A 7418-nucleotide genomic window follows, 5' to 3' on the forward strand; every position below is an offset into this window, starting at 1 on the left:
ATTCACAAATAATTGGGTCCCTCTTGTATCTCGCTGGTGCAACACGTCCCGATATATCTTTTGCTGTGAGCAAATTAAGTCGTTTTACTTCCAATCCAGGGAAGGATCATTGGGATACACTAGAGAGAGTGCTACATTACCTGAGGGGTACAATCGAATATGGAATTCACTATACTGGTTATCCATCTGTATTGGAAGGATATAGTGATTCCAACTGGATTTCTGATGCAGATGCAATTAAAGCCACGAGAGGCTATGTGTTTACACTAGCAGGTGCTGCAGTTACATGGAGGTCATGTAAATAGACCATTCTGACGTGGTCTACCATGGAAGCTGAGCTTGTAGCACTTGACACGGCTAGTGTTGAGGCCGAGTGGCTAAGAGAGCTACTCATGGACTTGCCACTGGTAGAGAAACCAGTTCCGGCAATCCTTATGTACTGTGACAACCAAACGGTATTGATCAAAGTTACGAGTACTAAGGATAATTCGAAGTCCTCAAGACATGTGAAGCGGAGGCTTAAATCTGTTAGAAAGCTGGAAAAACTCCGGAGTAATTGTTGTGAATTATATTCATAGTGAGAAAAATCTAGCAGATCCCTTTACAAAAGGGCTTGCACGGACAGCGATTTCTGTTGCAAACATGGACATGGGGTTGAGACCCATTTAGTTGCAAAGTAATGACAACTCATTTCCTTTGATAGGAGATCCCTGATTTGGAAAATGAGAAGAACAAGTTACTGTTGTAACAGGGAGTACAGACTGTTTAAAAAAATTAAAATTACCCATGTTCCATGAAATGTACTCTCTTCTGTATGGAAGGCTGGCTATTATGCCTTAATGTATTCTAGTGTCCACCGAGGGAAAAGGTATCGTCCTACAGGATACCTAAAATGAATACACCTATGTGAGCTAAACTGTTAGGTCGCAGTTCATGAGAGTGGGGTACTCTTTGGAAAGCTCATGAGAAGATCGAGGAGCAAGACCTTTAAAAGCTCTGTTTGGACTCGGCGTTCTTGCAGCCTAGTACCAGTTGGATCTTCAAGAGAAATCTGACAGCAAAAAGCTATGAATTCAAGGCTTAGTCCATTCACAAGCTGCTGGAAGATAGACCTAGGTGATCTAGGTGTAAGTTCAACCCGTACGGGACTTATACTGAAAATCTGGTATATATAAAGAATGTTCAGTACAACAGCTTTGGAATTGGTGGGGGATTGTTGGATTTAGGCCCATGTTTGGCCTAACTTGAAAAATTCCAAAGCATGCACAACCTATAGTCCCATATTACTAATTCAAGGAGAGGTTGCCTTGCTTAAATATAGGAGTCTCCTCTCTATGCAAAATAGGTGAAAATGAGAGAGAATGAGACTGTTGCTACACGCACGCGCAACTCGCGCGCATTTTTCACGTGAAAAATCGCGTGACTTGTGACTTGCGACGAGCGCGACGCGTACATGTACAGCAGGCTATTATTTGTGCAGTTTTCATTTTTTATGCTGAGCGTAATGGTGCTTCAATGTGATTGAAACTGCCGTTTTAAACAGTAATAAGGTATGTCAGTTTCTGCTATTTGATTGCAGCATTTTCTATCATTAAATTGGGCCGTTTTTACTGCTTGACGAAGGGAATTGATGCACTATAAAGGCCTATAAAACCAGGAGATGTCCTGGTTGAAGGGCACGCATTCACACGCTCACCTTCTCACTCGCTGTGCTGAGCTTCTCGCTGCTGCGCCTTGTCGACCTTTGAGTTCGACGTGCACCGGACTTGAAGAGAGCGGGATCTCCGAAACCACTGCCGCGAGACTCCTGCACGGGGCGGCAATCAGGTTTTTGGGTAGCGTCTATATGCGACCGCTTGGTGATCTGCAACATCTACTTCAACACGTTCGACTATGTTCTGCGCGAGATCATTGAGTAATTTCCTTGCGCAATCCTGTTCTAGTCGGTATGTTGCCTGTTTACTTGTGTTATATGCTTGCATCATTTTTTATCTATGAGTTTTTCCTCCAAACAAAATATGGAATGTATTTTAGGCACATATTTCCAACATTCTAAAAACCTGATTGTGCCTATTTATGTGATCCAGCAATGGCAAATGATGCATCTGATGCCATGAAACCTGAGAGGTTTGGAGGTGAGAACTTCCGCAGATGGCAGACAAGGGCCAAGTTTTGGCTCATGTCATTAGGGCTGTGGTGGGTGATATACCCTGTGTTTCCCATCACAGAGGAACAGACCATGCAGTTTGAGAATGCGAATAACACCGCATTGGGCTGCATCCTCACCATTTTGGCGGATCAACTCTATGATGTGTATATGAATTACTCATCGGCCACCATGCTGTGGGAGGATTTGGAGCAAAAATATGCAGAAGCCGAAGCCGGTCGCTGGCTGTATGTATGCGAAAAGTTCTTTAATTTCAGCATGGATAGTGCTAAATCAATTGTAACTCAAGCACACAATCTCCAGCTTCTGGTTGGCGAGATTGCACATTTGGGATGTGCTTTACCTCCAAAGTTTATTACAACAGCGATTGTTGCTGAACTTCCTGCAGAGTGGCGTGATTTTGCTACAGCTCTGAAGCACAAAAGAGAAGAGATTTCTATTGAAGATCTCATTGCAGCTCTTGATGTGGAAGAGAAGGCAAGGGCAAAAGATGTGCAGGTGAAGAACGTGCAGAACAGTGCCAATTTTGTTCAAAACAAGAAATAATTTAATAAGAAGAAGGGTCCCAAGGCGAATAAGGTTACTAGCTTTAAAAAGAAGAAAACAGAGAAGAAGGATCTGAAGAATCTCACCTGTTTTGTGTACGGTAATCCTGGTCACTTTGCCAAGGATTGTCCTGACCACAAGGATAGGACCACTGAACTGAGCAAAAAGTTCACTAATATGACTATTGGCGAGGCCTCGACTTTAGGAGGATACGATAAATCTCCTATTGTTTATTCTGCATTTCAGTCTATCGACTGGTGGGTTGATACTAGTGCAAATGTTCACGTGTGTTCTGATGCTTCCTTGTTTTCTTCATATCAGGCAGTAGGGACTTCCAGCGTCCTAATGGGAAACGGAACGCGTGCTTCTGTTCTTGGTGTTGGTACGGTAGATCTGAAGCTCACTTCAGAGAAAACCATTCAATTGAAGAATGTCTAGCACGCACCTGCGATAAACAAGAACCTGCTGAGTGGGTCTCTCCTATGTAGGAGTGGTTATAAGCTAGTATTCGAGTTTAATAAAGTTGTAGTGTCTAAATTTGGGGCTTTTATAGGAAAAGGCTATGACAGCGGAGGCTTGTTCCGCCTAAGTACTATGGATTCTTGTTATAGTTTTAATATTACTACTGGTTTGAATAAAAATTCTGCTGATGTATGGCATTCGAGGTTCTGTCATGTTGGTTTTGATACAAATGCTAGAATGTCTAGATCTGAGTTAATTCCTAAATGTGATATAGTCAAGAATTCTAAGTGCCAAACTTGTGTGCAAGCAAAACAACCTCGAAAACCTTTTAAGGCATTAGTGTCTGAGAAGAATCTGGCACCACTAGATTTGATCCATTCTTATTTATGTGAGATGAATGGTGTTTTGACTAAAGGAGGAAAAAAGTATTTTCTTACTTTTATTGATGATGCAACACATTACTGTTATGTTTACTTGCTGAAGTCTAAGGATGAAGCGTTGAACTATTTTAGAATATATAAGGCAGAGGTTGAGAACTAGTTAGAAAAGAAGATTAAGAGACTTAGAGATGATCGGGGAGGAGAGTATATCTCTAATGATTTTTCTAATTTCTGTTCTGAGCATGGGATTATCCATGAATTTACACCACCCTATTCACCACAATCAAATGGTGTAGCTGAGAGGAAAAACCGGTCACTTACAGATTTGGTGAACGCCTTATTAGAGAGTGCCGGTATGCCAAAGATGTGGTGGGGGGAAGCAATCTTGACTGTAAATTTTGTGCTCAATAGAGTTATCACCAAGAGAAGTGACATAACTCCATACGAGGCACGGAGGGGCAGAAAACCCAATGTCAACTTTCTGCGAACGTGGGGATGTTTAGCAAAAGTCAACATTCCAGAGCCGAGGAAAAGGAAACTTGGGCCCAAAAAAGTCGATTGCATTTTTATAGGATACGCTCAGAATAGTCCTGCCTATAGATTCTTGGTAGTTAAATCCGATACTCCAGAGATTATAGTAGATACAATAACGGAGTCTAAGGATGTTACTTTCTTTAAGGATATCTTTCCTATGAGACCGAGTAGCAGTACTTTAGAAAATCTGGATGCAGCCATTCCTAACTCTGAACAAGTTGAGAACATACCTCTATGAGAGAATAATGAGGAGGATAACAATTCAGACATCACTCCGCGCAGGAGTAAGAGACAAAAGGTTCAGAAATCTTTTGGAGATGACTTTATTGTATACCTTGTGGATGACGTGCCTACGACTCTGGCTGATGCTTATGCGTCTTCGGATGTTGACTATTGGAAAGAGGCAGTCCGTAGCGAGATGGACTCCATCATAACAAATGAGACTTGGGAAATCACTGAACGTCCTATTGGGTGCAAACCTATTGGATGTAAGTGTATTTTCAAGAAAAAGATGAGACCAGATGGCACGATTGAAAAATATAAAGCGAGGCTTGTGGCCAAAGGCTTTACCCAGAAAGAAGGTGAAGATTATTTTGACACCTATTCACCTGTGGCCAGGTTAACCACCATTAGGGTGCTCATTGCATTAGCTGCTTCCTATGGTCTACACATTCATCAAATAGATGTAAAGACAGCTTTTCTTAATGGAGAGTTGGAGGAAGAAATCTATATGGAGCAACCTGATGGTTTTGTGGCTAAGGGACAGGAGGGTAAAGTTTGCAGATTGTTAAAATCATTATATGGCCTAGAACAAGCACCCAAACAATGGCATGAAAAATTTGATCAAACCTTAACCTCTGCTGGTTTTGTTGTAAACGAAGCAGATAAGTGTGTATACTATCGCCATGGTGGGGGTCAAAAAGTGATCTTGTGCTTGTATGTGGATGATATACTCATATTTGGGACTAACACTGCCATGATTGACGAGGTGAAATCATTCTTATCTTCATGCTTCGACATGAAGGATCTGGGTGAAGCAAGTGTTATCCTAAATATTAAGTTGATCAAAAATGAGAATGGGATTATTCTAAATCAATCTCATTATGTGGAAAAAATATTGTGTCGCTTTGGCTTTGAGAATGCCAAAGTATCCCCTACGCCCTACGATGCTAGTGTAAAGCTAAGGACAAATAAAGGCGAAGGGTTGGATCATTTGAGATATTCACAAATAATTGGGTCCCTCTTGTATCTCGCTGGTGCAACACGTCCCGATATATCTTTTGCTGTGAGCAAATTAAGTCGTTTTACTTCCAATCCAGGGAAGGATCATTGGGATACACTAGAGAGAGTGCTACATTACCTGAGCGGTACAATCGAATATGGAATTCACTATATTGGTTATCCATCTGTATTGGAAGGATATAGTGATTCCAACTGGATTTCTGATGCAGATGCAATTAAAGCCACGAGTGGCTATGTGTTTACACTAGCAGGTGCTGCAGTTACATGGAGGTCATGTAAATAGACCATTCTGACGCAATCTACCATGGAAGCTGAGCTTGTAGCACTTGACACGGCTAGTGTTGAGGTCGAGTGGCTAAGAGAGCTACTCATGGACTTGCCACTGGTAGAGAAACCAGTTCCGGCAATCCTTATGTACTATGACAACCAAACGGTATTGATCAAAGTTACAAGTACTAAGGATAATTCGAAGTCCTCGAGACATATGAAGCGGAGGCTTAAATTTGTTAGAAAGCTGAAAAACTCCGGAATAATTGCTGTGAATTATATTCGCAGTGAGAAAAATCTAGCAGATCGCTTTACAAAAGGGCTTGCACGGACAGCGATTTCTGTTACAAACATGGACATGGGGTTGAGACCCATTTAGTTGCAAAGTAATGGCAACTCATTTCCTTTGTTAGGAGATCCCGGATTTGGAAAATGAGAAGAACAAGTTACTGTTGTAACAAGGAGTACAGACTGTTTAAAAAAAATAAAATTACTCATGTTACATGAAATGTACTCTCTTCTGTATGGAAGGCTGGCTTTATGCCTTAATGTATTCTAGTGTCCACCGAGGAAAAAGGTACCGTCCTATAGGATACCTAAAATGAATACACCTATGTGAGCTAAACTGTTAGGTCGCAGTTCATGAGAGTGGGGTACTCTTTGGAAAGCTCATGAGAAGATCGAGGAGCAAGACCTTTAAAGGCTCCGTTTGAACTTGGCGTTCTTGCAGCCTACTACCAGTTGGATCTTCAAGAGAAATCTAACAGCAAAAAGCTATGAATTCAAGGCTTAGTCGATTCACAAGCTGCTGGAAGATGAACCTGGTTGATCTAGGTGTAAGTTCAACCCGTACAGGACTTATACTGAAAATCTGGTATATATAAAGAATGTTCAGTACAGCAGCTTTGGAATTGGTGGGGGATTGTTGGATTTAGGCCCATGTTTGGCCTAATTTGAAAAATTCCAAAGCATGCACAACCTATAGTCCCATATTGCTTATTCAAGGAGAGGTTGCCTTGCTTAAATATGGGAGTCTTCTCTCTATGCAAAATAGGTGAAAATGAGAGAGAAGAAGACTGTTGCTACACGCACGTGCGGCTCGCGCGCATTTTTTGCGTGAAAAATCGCGTGACTTGCGACGAGCACGACGCGTACGTGTACAACAGGCTATTATTTGTGCAGTTTCATTTTTTATGCTGAGCGTAATGGCGCTTCAATGTGATTGAAACTGCCGTTTTAAACAGTAATAAGGTGTGTCAGTTTCTGCTATTTGATTGCAGTATTTTCTGTCATTAAATTGGGTAGTTTTTACTGCTTGATGAAGGGAATTGATGCACTATGAAGGCCAATAAAACCAGGAGACGTCCTGGTTGAAGGGCACGCATTCACACGCTCACCTTCCCACTCGCTGTGCTGAGCTTCTCGCTGTTGCGCCTCGTCGACCTTTGAGTTCGGCGTGCACCGGACTTGAAGAGAGCGGGATCTCCGAAACCACTGCCGCGAGACTTCTGCACGGGGCGGCAATCAGGTTTTTGAGCAGCGTCTATACGCGACCGCTTGGTGATCTGCAACATCTACTTCAACACGTTCGACTACGTTCTACGTGGGATCATTGAGTAATTTCCTTGCGCAATCCTATTCTAGTCAGTATGTTGCCTGTTTACTTGTGTTATATGCTTGCATTATTTTTTATGTTTTTTCTCTAAACAAAATCTGGAATGTATTTTAGCCACATATTTCCAACATTTAAAAAAAACCAAAATTAAGCCGAGCAAAGATCGAAGGACAGAGAAGTCCGACCAGCGAGCCCTTACCTGGCG

Source organism: Miscanthus floridulus, chromosome 19, assembly GCF_019320115.1.
Source record: "Miscanthus floridulus cultivar M001 chromosome 19, ASM1932011v1, whole genome shotgun sequence".
Classification (NCBI taxonomy): domain Eukaryota; kingdom Viridiplantae; phylum Streptophyta; class Magnoliopsida; order Poales; family Poaceae; genus Miscanthus; species Miscanthus floridulus.